Here is a 20,938-nt window from a genome sequence, read left to right on the forward strand (position 1 = left end):
CATTCTGTATGTGTGAAATGGATTGTTCCTTCCTAAGTGGAGCACTTTGCATTTGTCCTTATTAACCTTCATCTTATTTACCTGAGGCCATTTCTCCAGTTTGTCCAGATCATTTTGAATTATGACCCTATCCTCCAAAGCTGTTGCAATCCCTCCCAGCTTGGTATCACCTGAAAGTTTTATAAGTCTATGACATCTAAATTGTTGATGAAGATATTGAACAGAACCATTTTCAAAACTTATTCCTGTGGAACCCCAATTGTTAAGACATAACAGCATGACTGTGAACCATTGATAACTACTCTCTGAGAATTTTATATAACCAGTTATGCATGCGCCTTATAATAGCCTCTTCTAGGTTGTATCTCTCTAGTCTATTTATAAGAAGGTCATGCAAGACTATCAAAAATGTTACTAACGTCTATATATAACACGTCTACCACGAGGCTTGTTCTCCTATCAAAGAAAGCTAGCATGTTGGTTTTACATGATTTGTTCTTTACAAATCTATGCTGACTGTTATTTCCAGATGTTTGCAAATGGATTCCTTAATTACATGCTCCATTATCTTTCTTGGGAACTACAGATAAATGCTGCTTGGTCTCTGGATCCCCAACCCACTGTCCCAGTCTGGATTTCCCTATCACACCCAAACTCCCTCCTGGAGCACACACACACACACAGAGAGACTCCCCTAACCCATTCCTGAGCCCCCCGGAGTACCCTGAGTTTTTCATCCCTGGCCCAATCCCAGAGTCTGCTCCTCCTACCAGAGTCTGCACCCTCTTCTACACTCTGAACCCCTTTTGCCCAGCCAGAAGCGCCCACCTGCATCCCAAAGCCTCATCTCCAGCCACACCCCAGCACTCATACCCCAGTACAGAATCCTTACCCCCTGCACTGCAACCCTCTGTTCCAGCCTAAAGCTCTCTTCTGCACCCCCAACCCCAGACACTGCATCCTCAGCCAGAGCCCTCACTTACTCAACCCCTTGCCCCAGCCAGATGAAAGCAAGCAAGGATGGAGGAAAGCAAGCACCAGAGGGAGGAAGGATGGAACAAGTGAGGGAAGGGGGGGGGAGGGACAGTGGTGTTTGGATTTATGCAATTAGGAAGTTGGCAACCCTAACTAGACGGCATCTTGTTTTTAGATTCACTCCCTCCTCTGCCTGAAAACACACTCACTATTTGTTAGACAAATTATAAAATTACTTAAATTTAGAGAAACACTGAATTTTATGCTTCACTCTTTGAAACTACTACTATGGAAAAGTATTTTCACACTATGGGTGTGTCTAGACTATATGGCAGCCATGTAGATGAGTGTACTCGGCAAAGGGAAATGAAGCAGTGATTTAAATAATAGCCGCTTCATTACATCAAAATGGTTGCCTCGTTGTGCTGATCAGCTGATTGTTGGCCCAGTGGGGTAGTCTAGACGGGGATCAGGTGACCTCAGATCCCTTTGCCGTCAGATCCTGTAAGCCTCATTTCACAAGGCATAAAGGATCTGACGACAAAGGGATCTGAGGTTGGCTGATCCCTGTCTAGACTACTGTGCTGTGCTGACAATCAGCTGATCGGCACAGTGCAGTGGCCATTTTGATGTAAATGAAGTGGCGATTATTTAAATTGCCACTTCATTTCCCTTTGCTGAGTACACTCATCTACATGGCTCCATCAACAGAGCCATGTAGTCTAGACACACCCTATGGCTACGTCTACATTGGCATCCCTTTCCGGAAAAGGGATGCTAATGAGACGAGTTGGAATTGCAAATCCGCGGGGGATTTAAATATCCCCCGCGGTATTTGCATTTACATGGCTGCCACTTTTTTCTGGCTTGGGGATAAGCCGGAGAAAAGCGCCAGTCTAGACGCGATTCTCCAGAAAATAAGCCCTTTTCCGGAGGATTTCTTATTCCTACTTGAATATAGGCAAATAAAATATTTACAACAGATGTCTCTCCTTGTCAAATATGAAATAATCACATACATGGTTTTATGTATTTATCTACATAGTAAATCTCAATCTAGGCAAATATGGGCATTATCTTTCTCTTAGTAGAGATGCCATCAAGAAATTGAAATTGTCGTAGGTACCATTTTCTGTGTAATTGTTCAAAATATGGGACTACTCTTAAAAATCAGAATTAATCCAGATCCACAGTTGTCCATTCTGAGGTTTTACTGCAGGAAACTGAATTCTACAGAGTCATTTGCATGTAAATTCATACATTACTTACTGGCCCACGGACACTCCCACAGGAAGATGGGGAATTACATCTGAGCCAAAACATATGAAACAGAACACAAGAGGATGCACAATATGTAGTAGATTAATGAGCAACTCATTCACAATGAGAGGTATTTAAATAACAAGCCAAACTCCTATGAACAAACAAAAGGAAAAACTATGTAGCACTTTAAAGATTAACTAGATGGTTTATTAGATGATGAGCTTTTGTGGGCCAGACCCACTTCCTCAGATCATATTCTGAAAGAGAATTGATCTGAGGAAGTGGGTCTGGCCCACAAAAGCTCATCACCTATTAAACCATCTTGTTAGTCTTTAATGTGCTACATATTTTTTCCTTTTGTTTTAGCAAGAGCAGACTAACACGGCTACCTCTCTACTCCAATGAACAAAGAATTCTTCGAGTACTTGCTCATGTCCATTCAACGTAGGTGTGTGTGCTTGTCACATGCACTGGTTCCAGATCTTCCTCAGCTGTATCCATAGGAGACCTGCTCCAGCACCCCTTGGAATGGTGTGCACAGGCTGCCTTTTATAGGGTGCTGCTGGGCCCCCTCCTCCTTCCATTCCTTCTTGATGCTGGTGGGTGCTTGGAATTGTGTGCTCCAGCTTCACCTGTAGTTTCTAGTTTTAGAGCTCCCTTTGTTTCCCTTTAGTTGTTAACTGCAGATTAGGGACTTAGCCCTGGGACAGGGTATGCCCCAGTCCCCTGGCTTTAAAGCCTGTGCTACCTGTCACAGGACTATGCTGGTCAAGGTACATCTACACTGCAACACTATTTTGGGATACCAGAGTGTCTATCCCACATCTTCACAGCAAGCCCATTATCTCAAGCTTGCTATTCCGACATCCCTATAAACCTCATTCTTCGAGGAGTAAGGGACGTTTTGGAATATTGCTTTATTTATTTATGATGAAATAAGCTATTTCAAAATAGATATGAAATAAGATACATAATTTGCCTAGCTCAAATTGTGAATCGTAGTTTGAATTACAGTGCAGTGTAGATGTACCCAGTGACCTACATGGTGATTGCCTTCGCTGCATTAGTGAAGCCCACACTTCTGACAAGTGGACAAGAAAAGGTAAGGTCATCCAGCTAAAGGCCCTACTCATGGAGTCTGTCCTTGCTCCCCAGGACCAGCATTTGGACTCAGCACTGAACACCAGTGCCTCAGTGCAGAGTGCTCCCCCAGTGCCGTCAAGCTGGCTCGTAGCATCTTTGGTAGGTCCAGCCAAGAAGGCCAAGAGATCTGCCAAAGATAAGTCTCCCACTCCATGCAAAGAGAAGGCAAAGAAAGGGGACGTCTCAGGGGACAAGGCATCAGACAAGACATCAGCATAGACCAAGCAGGGGCAGCCCTTCTCATTCCCTATTGCCTACCCTGACCTGCTCTGGTAGAGCAGGTTTCCATGGAGCACAGCCAGAGACTGCCTCTGCATTCTAGGCCACATGGCAGTATACGCCTACATAGTGCACCTGGTCAGGCTCAAAATGCACCCTTTGCAGCTGTAGCTGGCCTTGGTGTACTCACCAGCCAGACACTGACTGGCCCAGGTGGTTACCATTCTGCCACAGGTCCTCCAAGCCCTGGCATGGGGGACTGCAAGAGAGCATCATGTTGGGTGTTGCCTTTCAGCAGGTTCTGCATTCCAGAGAACTGGTATCTGATGCCTCAGACAGGGGATAGGTGCTCACTTGGGCACACTCTGAACACAGGGAGATGAACCTGCATATAAATATATAAGAGCTCAGGCTTGTTCAGAAGGCATGTGAGGTGTTCTAACCCAACTTGGTCTGGATCCAAATATAGCCACTATGTTCTACATAAACAGGCAAGGAGGAGCCCACTCTTCACCCCTCTGTCAAGAGGCAATTTGACTCTGGAACTTCTGTGTTCCTGAAGGCATCTCATTGGAGGCTCGGCACCACCTGGGAGCCATGAAGGCCATTACTGACCACCCAAGCATGCAGATATTGCTACACAAGACACCTCTCTCTTTCAAATGCTGACATTGTCAGATGTTTAAACTATGTCCATTCTCAGCTCCCTGTGCCTCATTTCCAATCTATTTTTGTCATCCCTTTCTAGATCAGACTTTTTGCTTTGGGTGTTTGCGATGCAATGTGGCCTAATGGGGAAAGCACCAGAGTGGGATTCAAAGACCTTGGTTTCATTCCTGCCTCTTTCCCTGTTTTGCTGGGTGACCTCCTCCATAAAGCACTTTGAGTTCTATTGATGGAAAGCGCCATATAAAAGCTAGGTGTTATTTTGTTTTGAAGTAGCACATAGAATTGCCATGTAATAGTGCCCTCACACAGTACAAGATACCAAGTCATCTGGGACAGTTACTCCAGACACAAAGGTAAAATTCATTTCTTGAATTATGCAGTTATAAGAACCTCCATCATTTTGAATGCCTCTGACTCCTTTCATCTTCCCTTTCTAGTGCTTTTCACCTGGGACAAGAAAGTGCATATAATTCTTCCATGGATTACCTTTTCAACTGAAAAGAATATACCACCATTATAAAACCTTGCTTCTGAGTCAAGATCATAACATTATGCATCTACATTTTAAGAGATAGTGGCCAGGACAATTGATCTGTGGGGAGTTACAGAGTATTTTATGCCTGTAAGATTCAGGAACTGATATGTTACAATTTCCCAAATAACCACAGATTCAGTAAGGCTCTTTCTTATGTTCCTACTTGTTCAAAACCATCTGAAGGACACTTGTGGGGACAAATTGTTCATAATTTTCATGCTAAAGACAACACATGCAGAGCAACTGCTATTGTTGTTATGTAAAGATGTGGGGGAGGCCACAGAGGCCAAAGATCACGATCAGTTTAGGGAGGCAGGAATATGAACTGAGGAGTAAGGATGTTAGGTATCGGGTAATTGACTAATTGAATAGCTGAAGCGTTTTGCATCCACTATTCGATTAGTCAATAGGGCGCCTCCCCTACGGCTGTTGTTACACTTCAAAGGCAAAAGCGCCTTGTGGAGCCCGGGTCAGTAGGGGAGTCCCCAGCTGATCCCAGGCTCCACTCGGTGCTGCTGCTTTGAAATGCCATTTACTGCCTTGGAACACCCCAGCTGGCCCCAGGCTGCACATAGCTTTTCAAAGTGACAGCACCACATGGAGCCTGGGGCCTGGCCCCAGGCTTAAAGTGGCACTGCCACTTTGAAGGATCCCCTCTTCTTCCCCCCTCCCCACCCACCCACCTTGCTGCCTCTATCTGATAGAGGTAGCAAAGGGGGTGGGAGAAGCGACTAGTCAACTATCCTGTCGACTATCTCAGGGGTTCCCAAACTTTTGACACGGGGACCAGTAAATCCATTCATGAGCTTTTGGAGGACCGGTAACATTCATTTGCATATTTGCATATTCATTAAGCAAATGATGTATATGCAAATAAGTTGTTTCTGGTGCTCCCAAAGACCCCAGTGCCAGCTTTAGCAAAGCTTTTGATACGGTCACCCACAATTTAAGGAAAGTTAAGTTACGGGAATATGAATTGGATAAATGGACTATAAGATGGATAGAAAGCTGGCTAGACCAGGGTTTCCCAAACTTTTTACTTTAGTTGGAACCCTTTTTTTTCAGCACTGTTTTTTGCAGCCCCAAAATATAAATGCATATTTAAAAAAAAAGAATGAAAAATGAATAAATGTTCACTGTTTCACCCGGTTGCATCCTCCACCCAGCCTGGGCCAGGGCTTGCGGGACACAGAGCCACACAGGCACTCTGGGAGGGGGGAGCAGCAGCAGATTGGGGGTAGGGTATCTGGGTAGGCGGGAGGGTGAAAGGAGGGGATTTGGGTAGGAGTTGGACCTCCCTGGTCTGGCACCCTCTGGACCTGACTGGTCCCAGAAGAGGGAATTTTTTTGGACCAGAGGAGGTCATTTTAGGGCTCCTGGTTTCCCCCTCCCCACTAGGCTTCTTTGTACCTCCCTCCCCTGCAACCCAGCTGACCTGCCCACCCCCACTGGTTCCCTACACCTCCCCCAAAACCATCTCCCACAATCCAAGGGAGTGCAGCACAGTTTTTTGCAGCCCCTCATAGCCCAGCTGCGTTGCCCTTCTGTTCCCTATGCCTTCCCTCATTTACCTCAGCCCAGCTGAGCCCTGCACTGGTTCCCTGCATGCATCCCCCACAGCACAGCTGAGCCCCATTTCCCTGCCCCTCCTGCCAAGCCCTGCAGAACTGCTGAGCCAAGCTCTGATTTCCTGCCCCTCCCTCCCCTTGAGACTAGCCCCACAGCCCATCCCAGCTTAGCCCAGCACCCCTCACCTCCCCACTCCTGCAGCTCAGCCTAGCACCCCGCACCTCTTCACTCTTGCAGCTCAGCTCAGCCCAGCACCCCGCACCTCTTCACTCTTGCAGCTCAGCTCAGCCCAGCACCCTGCACCTCTTCTCTCTCGCAGCCCAGCTGAGCTCCATTTCTCTGCACCTCCACCCAAACCGCGCAGGCATGTTGAGCCCAGTGCTGATTCCCTGCCCCTTCCTCCCTCCCCTTGAGTCCAGCGCTGGGTTCCCAGCACCTCTCTCCTCCTGCAGCCCAGGTGAGCCCAGCACCCTGCACCTCCCCCCCACCTCAGCCCATCCCAGCCCAGCACCCCCGCCCTCCCACTGCTCCCCCCTCACTATGCCTCTGCCGGGAGCCTGGAACACCTGGATGCATCCTCCACCCAGCCCGGCCCAGGGCTTGGGGGATCCGGCGCCATTCGGGCACTCCGGGAGCCCGGAACACCCCAGCAGCCATGCTGACGCCCGGCGCTTTTTTCCCACGGACTGGTACCGGGCCACGGCACATAGTTTGGGAAACGCTGGACTATCTGATAAGCAGGGCTCGACAAATAATGAAATCTACTCGCCAATGGCAAGTAGATTGCAACACGGAAGAGCTGGGTATGGGCGATCTGTGCATACACAGAACGATCTGCGCATGCAGCTTGCTGAACAGTGCGGCTGGTGAGCAGGGCTCGCCACGGTTCAGCGAGCCCTGCTGATAAGCATTTGCTTATCAGATAGTCCACTAGTTGACTAGTCCTTCACATCCCTACTACTGAGGGAAGACCAGAAAGAAGTAGGCTGTAGCTTACTGCAGGCTTTCATTGTTGTGTTATTAAATGTTTAAATCAAAATAAGATAATTAAAAACTAATAACCCTGGCTCCAGTGAAATCTTTATTGCTATTTTAACCAGAGTTAAGACCACACCTTTTTTACCAATGTAGATATACCCCTGTAAGGACTCAGAGTGCTATTTGGGGCTGAAAAAGACACCATATCCGTGAGACGATCTATTTATCTTGAAGTCAACAGGAGTTTTGTCATTGACTTCAACAAGGACAGGATTTCACCTGTGCTATTTGTAGGTTGTGAAGTATATGCTTACACTACAAAAAAAGGTTTGGCCTTCACTCCCACAGTGGTAGCATAAATTCAGCCCCAGGTTTCCCTATAAGCTTTACTCATGCTGCTATCTCAGTTCTAAACTTGGGTAAGCAACTTGAGTAAAGCCTGTAGGGGAGTCTGGGTAGAACTCAAGCTAAAGGTTAGACCTCCCTGGTCCAACTCCACTGGGACCTGATGGTCCTGAATGAAAGACTTTGCTGGACTAGGGAAGGACGCATGCCACCAGCCCCCAAGCCCATTGCCTACTGCCAGCAGGCTGCCCCCGCAGGCACCCTGCCTATTCCCCCATGCTGCAACCTGGCCTGGATGCTCACCCAGCTGCTGCCGGCTCCCTGGTAGGCACAGGCTCTGACTCCTGATGTGGGGCTCTGGCCCTGGCCCCACACTCCTAGAGGCTGCTGCAGGCCTCAGCCCTGCACTCCAGGAGCCTCTTGGGGGACTCCAGTTCTCCTGCCCCAGTCCCGCGCTGCTCCCAGCCGAGCTGCCAGCCCTGTTGCCCCTGGCCATGTCTGGCCCTCCTGTCCTTAGGCTCCTGGGCTCTCTGGGCCAGGGGCATCCATAGTCCTGCCAGACCACAGATGTTGCTGGACCAGAGAGTGCCGGGGTTTGGATATACAGCCTGTAGCCTGAGTTAGGAACACACCTTTTGTGTACTGAAGACACACATGCAGTGAGGCAGGAAGAGCTTGTGTAACAAAACATGACTTGGTTGAAATATGAACACCAAGTGGACACTAGAATGCATATGTGTTAGTAATCATCACTGAAAAATATCGCGGTCCATGAAACTTGGATTTCAAACAACAAATAAAGCAAAGCTGTGCAGCTCACATGACCTTTAAGCTGCCCTTTAATTTTTGATGTCCATAAACGATTATGATGCTTTTTTATTCCAGGAATGGTCTGCTGTTATTTTGTGTCCTTCCATGGTGTCTATTTATGTGTTGTGAAATCATCATGATGACTGGGTTGTCTTCCCATAAAGCCACTGGCCCAGGGACAAGTTTGAGCTGGTAAACACTAACACATGTGAATGATTTTATTCATGGGACTAGTCCCATTGATTTAAGATCACTCACATGTGTAAGTGGTTGCAGGATCAGGCCCTGAATGTTTTGACCTTAAAGTGATTTGCAGATTGAAGCTCACATTCATATTGCAATAGAATGTTCAGAGCAGTAAACATCAGCATAAAATAGAAATATTCCCCAAATCATTAAAGTTTAAATATGGGATTTGTATTTATTTGTTTTCCTTGTTCAGAGGAAATAGATTAGAGATTCACTCGCCAGTAAGAACAATGCTGAAACTGGACTAGAATCAGAGGTTTGTAAGAGTGTGTGTGAGTGAGGTTTTTGTTTTCTATTTTGGCCTATTATTGACAATAAGTGTATAGAACCTTATGTACTCTACTGCTTTCCTCACATGGCAAAGAACTATGAAATTATTTACTATTAAAGTTATTATAGACTACAATACAACATACTGTATAGCACTGTGTAATTTATATTGAGTAGTGATCATTACCATCCGGAAATAAACATAGAAAACAAGACATTCCTGTCATCACAATGACTATTAAAACTGAAGCTTTCCATGACAGATACTGTTCTACTTTTAAGTGGCTACTTCTCTGGAAATGCCTCCACAGTTCCTGAGTGAAGGAAAAGGAATCACAATGCTCTGTATAAAGAGAAGAATACATTAACCCCCCAAATACAGGACTATGTGGCACTTTAAAGACTAACAAGATGGTTTATTAGATGATGAGCTTTCGTGGACCAGACCCACTTCCTCAGATCAAATAGTGGAAGAAAATAGTCACAACCATATATACCAATATATTGACTATTTTCTTCCACTATTTGATCTGAGGAAGTGGGTCTGGCCCACATAAGCTCATCATCTAATAAACCTTCTTGTTAGTCTTTAAAGTGCTACATAGTCCTGTATTTTGTTTCAGCTACACCAGACTAACACGGCTACATTTCTATCACTATTAACCCCCCAAACACTCAGGAATAAGCAACTTGCTTAAAAAGGGAACAAGCTAGTTGTCTAGTGATGTTGCTTGAATTATTTTTAAAGGGCTTTATGAATATAGTAATTCAAATAATCCATCTTTTCATGTTACCTGCACAGATTCAAGATATGTAAGGATGCAAGTCTAGTTAAAATATGTTTTTAAAAAACCCATTGGCAACATATTTCAGGTGACAGGCTTCATGTTTCTATCAGAGTATATTCAAGAACTTGCTATAAAGTTCCATTCTCTTGGTGTATGTATGTTACCCCTAAAATTGGGGTGATGATTTCTACAATTATAAGTGTGTCAGAAGACTTTGGAACCTGATAGAAAGCTGATCAACATCAGTGGGAGTCTTTTCCCATTCATTACAATGGGCTGTGGATCAGACTCTTGATTTCTGTAGAACAAATATGGGTTTTTCTTTATTTTATCTTTCTAAATTGTCCTTCTTCAAACAAATTACTGAATTAATATAATAAAACTATAGAAGAGCCACAGTTTAGATGTCATAACTATCTTGAATGTAAAAAAGCCCCACTTCTTTCATTAAAACAAAGTAACGTGTGTCCGTCCAGTGATGTATAATGTCATTTAAGGCATTTCATCATTCCCTGCTTGAGCACTTCTCTCTAATCTGATGAGGTGCCCAGGGAAGAGACAATGATATCACAGGCATTAAAATGTAATCAAGATATGCAAATTCATATCTAAATGTGATTTGCTTGGAAAAATAAATTAATCTAGTGATGGCCAAATAAACACTGTGTAATATAGATAATTAATCACCAAATTAGCAGCTATAGTCCCATGAGAAAATTATGTAAATGAAAAGCCCCCCCCCCCTCACCTACAGGCACAATTAAACCACTTAATACCAAACTCTAAACAAAACACAACTTCTGGGAACATCATAAAACAAGCAATCCCATCAACCCTAGTGGGTTATACTCCAAATTCTGCAGTAACATGTTTGTACAGTACTTCGCTAACTTAAGTGGATGGAGACTGATCTATTTGCTAACAAAGATCTATGGTTTGTTGTTCAGGGTGAAGACCATGAAATGCCACCAATCTTGCTTCAGCATCAGATCACACAATTCATTCATATAATATGGAGACTTGAATACAAAGAGTGAAACAGAGACAGGGATTAACAAATAAATCTTCAAACCTCAATGCCTAGTCTGAGTAGCAGGCCCCAAATCATATCTCCTCTACCCATGTACAAGTAGAATGTCCCAGCTGCAGTTGTTGCTTTGAGCCAACATGCCAGTAGAGAGGGTTAGGAATTTTCTGTTGACTTTTCTGGGAGTAGGGAGGTCACAGAAGATGGAATTTTTTACAAAACTGACATTTTCTATGGGAAAATGTTGATTTCTGCTGAAAATGTTCAGTCTTCCATCCAGAAGAGATTCTAATGGAAACATGTAGTTTTGCATTAATCTGTATCTGCCTGAATCCCTGAAGTTACTCACTGGAGTTGTAGTTCAGATGCCTCCGCTTCCTATATTTTTCAATGGGCTGGGGTCTCAAGCTGGCTTACATGTCTCAGGATATACTATTTTCTCCCCTCTGGCTGCGTTTTGGGAGTCTGGCCAGAGAGCTCAGTCCATGCAGAAAAACAGGCACAAAACTACAGCTATAACTCCCATCAAGCACTACAACGGCTCAGGAAGACATGGATGAATGTTGATCTGATCCAGAATGAAATGTTTTGACTGTTTTTGTTTCATTACAAGTTGACATTTCAACTTTTTGTCCTAATTTGACATGAAAACCAATGCTGAAATATTGGAATTTCCCATGGGACCAAATAAGTCTAGCATAATCCCCATTTGTAACTGAGAGCAGATTTTAGTCCATAGATGAATTAGTACTGAAAAGAACATCAGTAAACCTAACTGGAATTATTATCTTTATATAACTGATTGTTATGGTTCAGCAAAATGTAATTCTAAATGAAATAAAAAACCTGTGATAAAATCACCAGGGAAACGGTTTTCTGTAGTGATGACAATAAATTACCTGGTAAGACAACTGTATTGACATTATTTTGTTTAATTATTATTATGAAGATGATAACATATGAACAGCATGTTGAAGGAAAATTAATCCCTCCAGGGAAATATTTTAATTAAGATAAAATTGTTAGATTTCTCTATGATTCTCCGATTGGCATCTTTTGCAACATTATTTTTTTCCTGACAATACAATAAAGTGCAATGATTAACCCTTCACTGAAGGACCAAAACTATTTTGCCAAGAGTGCACGAGTACTCATTGCCTATTTATGTATCATAAATGTCACCCGGGATGGAAACATGTCACGATCAGTGCTTTTTCCAAATTGTTTTTTTTTCTAAACAGAGCCCTTATCTGATTACTAATACACACTGAGCATTTTATTCTTCCAATGCTCCCATTTTGTAATCACAAAACATCAGTGCTGTTTGGAAAAGATTAGGCCTGATGTCCTATCTGGAAACTAATTTAGTGGGAAATTGCACAGTGACCAAATAATGATCATTTTAAAGGCAGACGCCTCATTAGTTATGATTTATTGAGATGACCTTCCCAGACTGATGATATTCTCCCTCATCCCCAAATACTCAAGAGAGAACAGAAGTAAATGTTGCCCATTTATGGCTTCATCCTCTAAATCTCTATGACATAAGATGACCCATTGACTTCAGCAGTAGAAGTCATGTGAGTAAAGGATAGCAGTTACATGTGATGCTTATTTGCAGGTATCTTGAAGAGAATGAAGGGCAAAAAATCTGGTCTTTTCATTTTCTCATCACTATACATGTTGATGAAAAAATCCAAAAAGAATCATCCACACCACAACCACCAACAGAAAGAACAGCTTCTAATCCAAACAGTGTCAATCTTTAAAATGCACTTTGTTCTATATCCTTGAACACATTTCCCATATAATCCTTTATTCAATTGGGTGTATGAATCATATTATACATGCAAACTGTTATGGGACAAACAAAAGCAACTTTAATAGTGAGACTCTTTTAGATTCATAATACTGCTTCACTTAAGGGCCTGATTCCACTTGTTCCACCCGTAGAGTTACTATTGATTTAAAAGAAATATTCATAAGCATGACACTTATCAGTCATAGGATTTGTTCAGATTTTTTTTTACATGCTTAGCAACCCAAAGTATTTTTACAGCCTCCCTTGGGCAACACCGTATTTGACCGAATTCCTTGAAACCAAAGTGATAGGAAATGTAGCTCCTTCTCTATTGGTTGCAGAATTAGGCAGTGCTAATAATTTGCAAATGACAGAATACATAGTAGTTGTTATTCTTAGGTGACCTCCTATGTAAGGAGACAACTCTAAGGTAGCTTCAATTCTGTTCTATTTTTATTAGGCCATCTCCTTTACACACTTTACACACCTGATTTTTGCCAGTTTCTTGGAGCATCACTTGAGACAGGCTAAAACAAAAACAACCATCACCTTTTTCGAGATTCGAAAACATTAAGGCCAAAGCCACTGCCTCCTCTGAAGTGATGGCCCCTCAAACAATACAACTAGTGTGGCTCCTCTCCATTAGGAGGGGGTTGGATGTGAAGCAACACACAAGGAATACCCTTGCCCCAGGATAGAACCCAGCTCCACTGTCTCCCCTTGCATTCCTGCACAGAGTCAGCAGGAGGAGGTGGGGCTTGTCTACAGAAGGGACACTCATGGAGCTTGAGAATTTGCAATGGCAATGTTCTACTCCATTGTCTGCCCTATTTGGGGACTTAGTCTCTGAGTCATCCTTTGACTGGTCTAATTTAACTTGGGAGTCAGTTTGGTCTTAAAACAGAGGGTGTGTCTAGACTACGCCTTTCTGTTGACAGATAGATGTAGATTAGGCACATCAAAATTGCTAATGAATCAGGGATTTAAATATCCCACACTTCATTAGCATAAACATAGCCACCTCTTTTTTTTAAAGGAATATTTTCAAAAAAATCCGGCAGTCTAGACACAGATCTGTCAAAAATAAACCCTTATTTGACAGATCCTGTAAACCTCATTTTTTGAGGACTACAGTATCTGTTGAAAAAGGCTTTATTTTCGACAGATCTGAGTCTAGACTGCCAGGAGGGAGGGGGTCAAAAAAACTCAGTTTAAAAAAAAACGGCAGCCATGTTTATCTGTATGCTAATGAAGTGTGGGATATTTAAATCCCTGCTTCATTAGCAATTTCGATGTGCTTGATTTGCATCCCTCTGTCAACAGAGGGATGAAGTCTAGACATAGTCTAAGAGAAATGGAAAGGTAGTTTATAGCCACTGGTAGAGCTCCTTGAGAAGAGGAGTGTCCCCTCCCCAAAGTTCAACAGGAACTTGCAACTTTGTAAAAAAAAAATTAAAAGGCTGAAAACCCTTTTCTGCTGAAAATTGTTGGTGTTTGGATATTCGGTTTTCTAATAGAAAAATAGTTTCAAGGAAGCAGACACTGCCAAGTAGAAAAACATCCAATAATTGTAAAAACAGTCATGCCTATGGTTACATGCCAAGACCTGAGGTCCATATTCCAGTTTTCCCTGAAACCATTAATGATAGCATCACTTCATTCTATAAGAGCGCAGGGAACTTTCTCAGGGTGCGTCTGTATGTTAAATAGTTTAATTAAGAAAGTATTTTCCTTTGGGGATTGCCTAAAGCACAGGTTTTAGGTGGTTCCAGCTCCATTAGGAATAACTCCTCTTCTTGCCTTTGCCAGTCTACTCTGCTGGCAGCACAGTTAGTATGGTTCAGTGAAAAGAAAGGAGCTGGGTTTGAGGTGGGTTTTACTTTCTGAGCAGCACAGAAACCCATTTTGCAGGGCTTCCTTACCCAGCAATACATGGAAAATAAAGCCAGAGGATCTGTGACAAGCCTTTCTCCCATGGAAATGTGTACTAAAGCCACTGAGTTCTCTTCCAGCCATTGGAATTCCATAGGCCCTATACAGCAGCACAACTTCAGAGCAAGGTTTCCTGCTCTGGGTGAAGATGTCTAGCCCAGTTACTCAGGATAAGCATTTCAGAGAAGATTTAGGCCACATTATTTAAAAAAAAAAGCTGTTCTTTAATAAATCCCATTGTGGGAATATGGCCCTCTGTAAGCAGAAATCAGTGTACCCAGTCCATGCAGTAGCAATGATTCTAGTGATATTTCACTAAAATGCATTATTTAGAACCCACATCATAGGACAAATAGATTATCATATAAGGAATTTTTTTCCTCAAAGTACTCAAGTTGAGAACAGCTTACTAGCTGGAGCAAATGTGAGTCTGCTTCTGAATGACAATTCATCACACTAGTCGATCAAGTTCTGAGGGTATTGTCTGGAGGTGAAGAAGTCAAAAGTTAATTATATTCTCCCATTCTCTGTCATTCTAGATAATAAGAATAATGTAAAAGTAAAGACCAAAAAATGAAAAAGATTCCTGATTATAGCAGCACTAGTTAATGAAACCTTCTTAAAAATCAGTATAATGAGAAACCAATCATGCAATACTTGAAAACAAAATTGGTCTGCAGAGTTTGTTGAATACTGGAATATTAAATACAGCTTTTGGGGGTGACAGGTGGAACAACTTGTTAAATAAACAACTTTTTAAAATAAATCACAAAAGCATTAGAAAACTGCCAAATGTACTCTCCATTTAGCTCCTTCTCTATTAGTTACTGAATTAACAACAAATAGTCTAGCATGGGGGAGGGCAATAATTTTTTGCCAGGCCACACCAGAAGGGGCAGAGCCTCAAACGGATGGGGTGGAGCCAGAATACTTCTGGGCTTCCCCACCCACAGAACATGATTGGTCAGGGGGAGCCCCTTTGTCTCCCCACAGGTTCTCCCTAAGCACCCATGGCCCTGGCGGTGAGAGGAGACTTTCTGTGCTCTCCCATCCCCAGGCCAATTAGAGCCTGGAGGGAGGGGGGGGAGCACGTGAAGTCTCCTCCAACCCTGTCCGGAGCATAGACTCATAGAATACTAGGACTGGAAGGGACTGCAAGAGGTCATCAAGTCCAGTCCCCTGCCCTTCTGGCAGGACCAAATACTGTCTAGACCATCCCTGATAGACATTTATCTAACCTACTCTTAAATATCTCCAGAGGTGGGGATTCCACAACCTCCCTGGGCAATTTATTCCAGTGTTTAACCACCCTGACATTTAGGAACTTTTTCCTAATGTCCAACCTAAACCTCCCTTGCTGCAGTTTAAGCCCATTGCTTCTTGTTCTATCCTCAGAGGCCAAGATGAACAAGTTTTGTCCCTCCTCCTTATGACACCCTTTTAGATATCTGAAAACTGCTATCATGTCCCCCCTCAATCTTCTCTTTTCTAAACTAAACAAACCCAATTCGTTCAGCCTTCCCTCAGAGGTCATGTTCTCTAGACCTTTAATCATTCTCGTTGCTCTTCTCTGGACCCTCTCCAATTTCTCCACATATTTCTTGAAATGCAGTACCCAGAACTGGACACAATACTCCAAGGCTGTGTCTAGACTGCATCCCTTTTCCTTAAAAGGGATGCAAATTAGACACATCGCAATTGCAAATGAAGCGGGGATTTAAATCCCCCCCGTTTCATTTGCATAAAAATTGCTGCCGCTTTTTTCCGACTCGGAGCTTTGCCGGAAAAAAGCACCAGTCTAGACGCGGATCTTTCGGAAAATAAAGCCTTTTCCGAAAGATCTCTTATCCCTTCTTTTAAGAGGGTTAAGGGATCTTTCGGAAAAGGCTTTATTTTCTGAAAGATCCGCGTCTAGACTGGTGCTTTTTTCCGGCAAAGCTCCGAGTCGGAAAAAAGCAGCAGCAATTTTTATGCAAATTAAGCTGGGGGGATTTAAATCCCCGCTTCATTTGCAATTGTGATGTGTCTAATTTGCATCCCTTTTATGGAAAAGGGATGCAGTCTAGACACAGCCCAATTGAGGCCTAACCAGTGCAGAGTAGAGCGGAAGAAGGACTTCTCGTGTCTTGCTCACAATGCACCTGTTAATACATCCCAGAATCATGTTTGCTTTCTTTGCAACAGCATCACATGCTGACTCATATTTAACTGACAGGGTGGAGGAAACTTCATGTGCTTCCCCCCATCCCCAGGTCCTAATTGGCCTGAGGGTAGAGGAGTGGCAGGGCCTCCGCAGGCCATATCAACCCACTTAGCAGGCTGGATCCAGCCCAAGGAGGCCCTTTAGCCCACCTCTAGTCTAGCAGAACCTTAAAGCCTAACAAAACATGTAGATGGGATCATAGAATCGTAGAATACTAGGACTGGAAGGGACCTCGAGAGGTCATCGAGTCCAGTCCCCTGCCCTCAATATTGCCCATGAAAGCTCATGATACCATCTACATATTTTGTTAGTCTTTAAGGTGCTGCTAGCCTATTCATTGTTTTTTAAGTTTTTCCAGTTACAGACTAACTTGGCTACCCCTCTGAAATTACTGAATTAGGCAGTGCTAATAATTTGCTAAAGACAGAATACCTAGTAGACTTTAGATATGACAGAATTTTGGAAATCCCTGGAATATTGGGGAAACAGGAATTGGAGGCACTAATGTTGGTTTCATCTCTGAAAACTCTATGGCTGTGTCTAGACTGGCAAGTTTTTCCGCTTTGCGCAAAAACTTGCCAGCTGTCTACACTGGCCGCTTGATTTTGCACAAAAGCACTGATGTTCTACTGTCTGAAATCAGTGCTTCTTGTGCAAATGCTTTGACATTCCCATTCGGGCAAAAGCCCTTTTCCGGAAATGTTTTTGCGCAAGAGGGCCAGTGTAGACAGCTAAAAACTGTTTTGCGCAAAAAAGCCTCGATGGCGAAAAGTGCTATTGCAGAAAAGCGTCCGTGCCAATCTAGACGCTCTTTTCCGCAAATGCTTTTAATGGAAAACCTTTTCCGTTAAAAGCATTTGTGGAAAATCATGCCAGTCTAGACATAGCCTATGGCTTTGTGTAACTTGAATAATTGCAAGAGTTGACAAGTTTCACCTACACAAATCTTTTGCATGATCTGCTGCATCTGTGATCAATTAAAGCCTTGAAAGCACAATACTGAACATCAACTTTTCTTCCATTCTCACTCTATATAATTTTTTTACATGAATGGATCTACATGCAGTGTAATATAATTTCAAGGAATGTGAAGGTGACACAATATAGTCAGAAATAGCCCAAAACCCACACTACAGTTTCTTCTTATATAGTCAACCCATTCCAAATCTCTTTCCATTTTGGAAACTAACGCATTTGTGCAAAATGCTCTGCCTTGACATTGCTTATTATATTTATGTATTTTGAAAGTCTCTTCTGTATCTTATTCATCTCTCTCTCTCCCCTCCTCCCTTCTGAAGGCCTGGCTGTGTTATTACATTTGCTTATCATACATTTATCAGCCAATTCTTCTTACCCAGTCATCTGGTAGGATTTTTAAAGCTCAATTTTCTAAATTAAAAACAACAATTACCCCCTCTCCTCCCTCAAAACTACCATCCTTGAACAGAACATATTTCTCTACAGCCAGAAACCAACATTCAAAATGAGTCTTAGATGGTGCGGAATAATGAAAGCCAGGCCTCCGACTTTCTGATGCTAAAATTCATTCTTCTGGTTATTTAACAGTCATATAACAGTAGCGCCCAGAAGCCACAATCAGGATTAGGTTCCTGTTGTGCTGTGTGATGCACAAACAGATTCAGAGACAGTCCTGAGGAGCTTCTACTCTTTATTCTTTGTTCTTTTATACAGAAACTCATTCACTCTAATATTACAGAGCTAAAATTTTTAACAGATGGTCCATTAGCAAAGAAACATATAGCCAAATTACTGGAGAAAGTTGCTGTTTGGATATACATTTTCAGAAGCAGCGACACACAGGAAATTCAGTCTAGTTTGCATGAGACTGAATGTGAGCAAAAGCCCTCATCAGTAGAAAGACTCCTATGACTTCAGTGGGCTTTGGATCATGTTTATTGTGCTTGAGCATCAAGACTATATTAAGAAAAGATCTTTAGGGCTGCATCCCAGGGTCCCAGAAAGCCACTGTGTTCCAGCTCAGCCCTTTCTGGAAGGGGGCAGGTGGATCCATGTACTTCAATTCATCCCCAGGCTGTAGCGGTGTTGCCACGAGGTAAGGAAGTTATGACCCCATGCTACCCTCACCTGGAAATTCCAACCCGCAGCTCCCATTGGGTGGGAATAGCCCTCTCCTTCACTCTGAACCTTTCTTTTGGCCTTATCCCAGAGCCTGGGGGCTCCACAAAATCTAATAACCCCAGGTCCTGAGAAGAGTTAATCTGGCTCTGTTGAGCATATGGAATTAGTGTGAACCAAAAAGCGTTGTTTTCACTCTCTAGCTCATATAAATTGTTGCTGTACCTGCCAGTGACTTCTTCATTCCTTTTATGGAATGAAACAGCCAGCAACCCCCTCAAACACCAAATATCAGAAGAAAGAAAAAGAAGATTGAGGTACTCTGACTCAGTTTGGGTTAGAGGATGTACAGCAGACCAGGAGAGGGGCAGCAGCAATGTACAGGCTTCAGAATGATCATTCGAGTAGAAAACATGGTTTTGATGTGGATTTCTGAATGAGAGGAAGGTGACCAACCAAATATCAATAACTGAAGCTTCAAATCCCAATACTGGCAGCTTACTGGTGCATTGGGATGATTAATAAGCTTCTCTTTGCTAATATTGTGGATTCATTAGAAGAATGGCCAACTAACAGAGTTTTGTGGGGAAAAATATTTGCAAGGTTCTCTGGGTCAGGAAGCAGGGTTTTGCCCTGTGAAGAGACTGTGGGGACAGCGTGTAGATTCCATGCAAATCTCAGGGATCTGGAGGATCAGCAGGAGGCCAGAAGCAGAAGTCCGAGAAACCTCCTACCTTCATTTCCATATTAATACAGTTCCACTTTAGGAGTACCCTCAAGGCTGCTGCAGCTGGCAGCTTCCCTGAGGATTCCCATTGCAGTGGAGAGCCTGCCTGGAAGATAATGCATCTGTAAGGCCCTACTTACTTCACGATACTGCAGAAATTGCAGAGCCCACAATATTAGACTTCTACTGCAATTTTGATGCTAAATTCAGGTGTATGTAAGTTACATTTTAATAATCAGCCCCATGCACAGCAGGGCTCCCTCTGTCAGCCGTGGGCAGCTAGCTTTTCCAAATTAGCAGAACTAATAAAGGTCTACTGTTACTTTTCTGCAATTTTCCATGTCTCGTCTGCAATTCCACAGCAATTATTTGACAATCACCATATATTTTGTATAGGGCCTTATACTTGTGGTTGTTTTTCTGGCCTGACCTGCACAGTGTTGGTGCGGGGATAATGTACATGAAAGACTCTCATTAACATCAGCGGAATTAGGACCAAGTACTTGGACACGTTCTTTTAAATTAAATTGCTTAGCTACTGTATCATTCAGATCCTCCTGTCAGATACTGAAGTTTTTGGGCATTTGGCACTGTTTCTATATCTTTTTCTGTAAATAAGTGAAATCTGTGTTCTAGCTGAGATGTTTCTATGATTTCATCTTCTTGTGACTGAGGAAGAATCATGCTGTGTGTCTGGAAGAAGAAAGAATATTTTGTTTAATATTATGCTTATTCCTATTTGACCAAATGGACAAATAGGCCAGGTCCTATGATGCTAGACACATATGGGCTTCCTTTCCACCACATTTTTGTAACGCTTTGCTTCCAGATGACAAATCAAGGCTAGTTTGTAATGCCACTACCTTCCTGAGCAAGGGTCAGTACACTTATATACGACCTCAGGAACATATCAGAGAGGGAACTGTGGCTCTTGATCATTGTGATGGGGTATGGTCACAGAAGTCCTCTGGGGATTGTTCCCTAATATGCAAATCATGCCACTGCCACCTGCCTTCTTGCTTTCTGGGGTTCATGTAACTAACAGAAAAGTGCTGAATATGTATTTCTCTGAATCAATGTGAATTTAAGGTGAGAGTAGCTTACTGCCATTAGTCTTAAACATTCATCCCCCTACAATATAATTTTTAAAAATGCAAAAGTATCAGCACAGTCAGATTCAAGTGATATAAGTGAAAAAGACAATAATAATACTTAGCACTTATTCAGTGTTTCTCAACTTCAAAATAAGTGTCAAAGATACAGTTTTAATTCAGAGCAACAGACATGCTGGAAAAGAGTTGTTTCACTTGAGTTGTAGTGGGACATTAAGGGTACGTC

General features: G+C 43.0%; 1 long non-coding RNA gene across 4 annotated transcripts in view; it reads right to left on the reverse strand.

Annotated features, from left to right (window-relative positions):
- LOC142830142 (uncharacterized) overlaps positions 1-20,938 on the reverse strand; it is a 159,400-nt gene that overhangs the window by 39,841 nt on the left and 98,621 nt on the right. The window contains exon 4 of one of the 4 annotated variants that reach the window (XR_012905117.1): positions 18,444-20,293. The exons of the other annotated variants lie outside the window; for them this stretch is intronic. This is a non-coding gene — a long non-coding RNA (uncharacterized LOC142830142). Of the gene's footprint in view, positions 1-18,443; positions 20,294-20,938 lie in introns of those variants that run through there. 4 annotated transcript variants of the gene reach the window in all.

This window comes from Pelodiscus sinensis, chromosome 1 (assembly GCF_049634645.1).
Source record: "Pelodiscus sinensis isolate JC-2024 chromosome 1, ASM4963464v1, whole genome shotgun sequence".
NCBI lineage: Eukaryota > Metazoa > Chordata > Testudines > Trionychidae > Pelodiscus > Pelodiscus sinensis.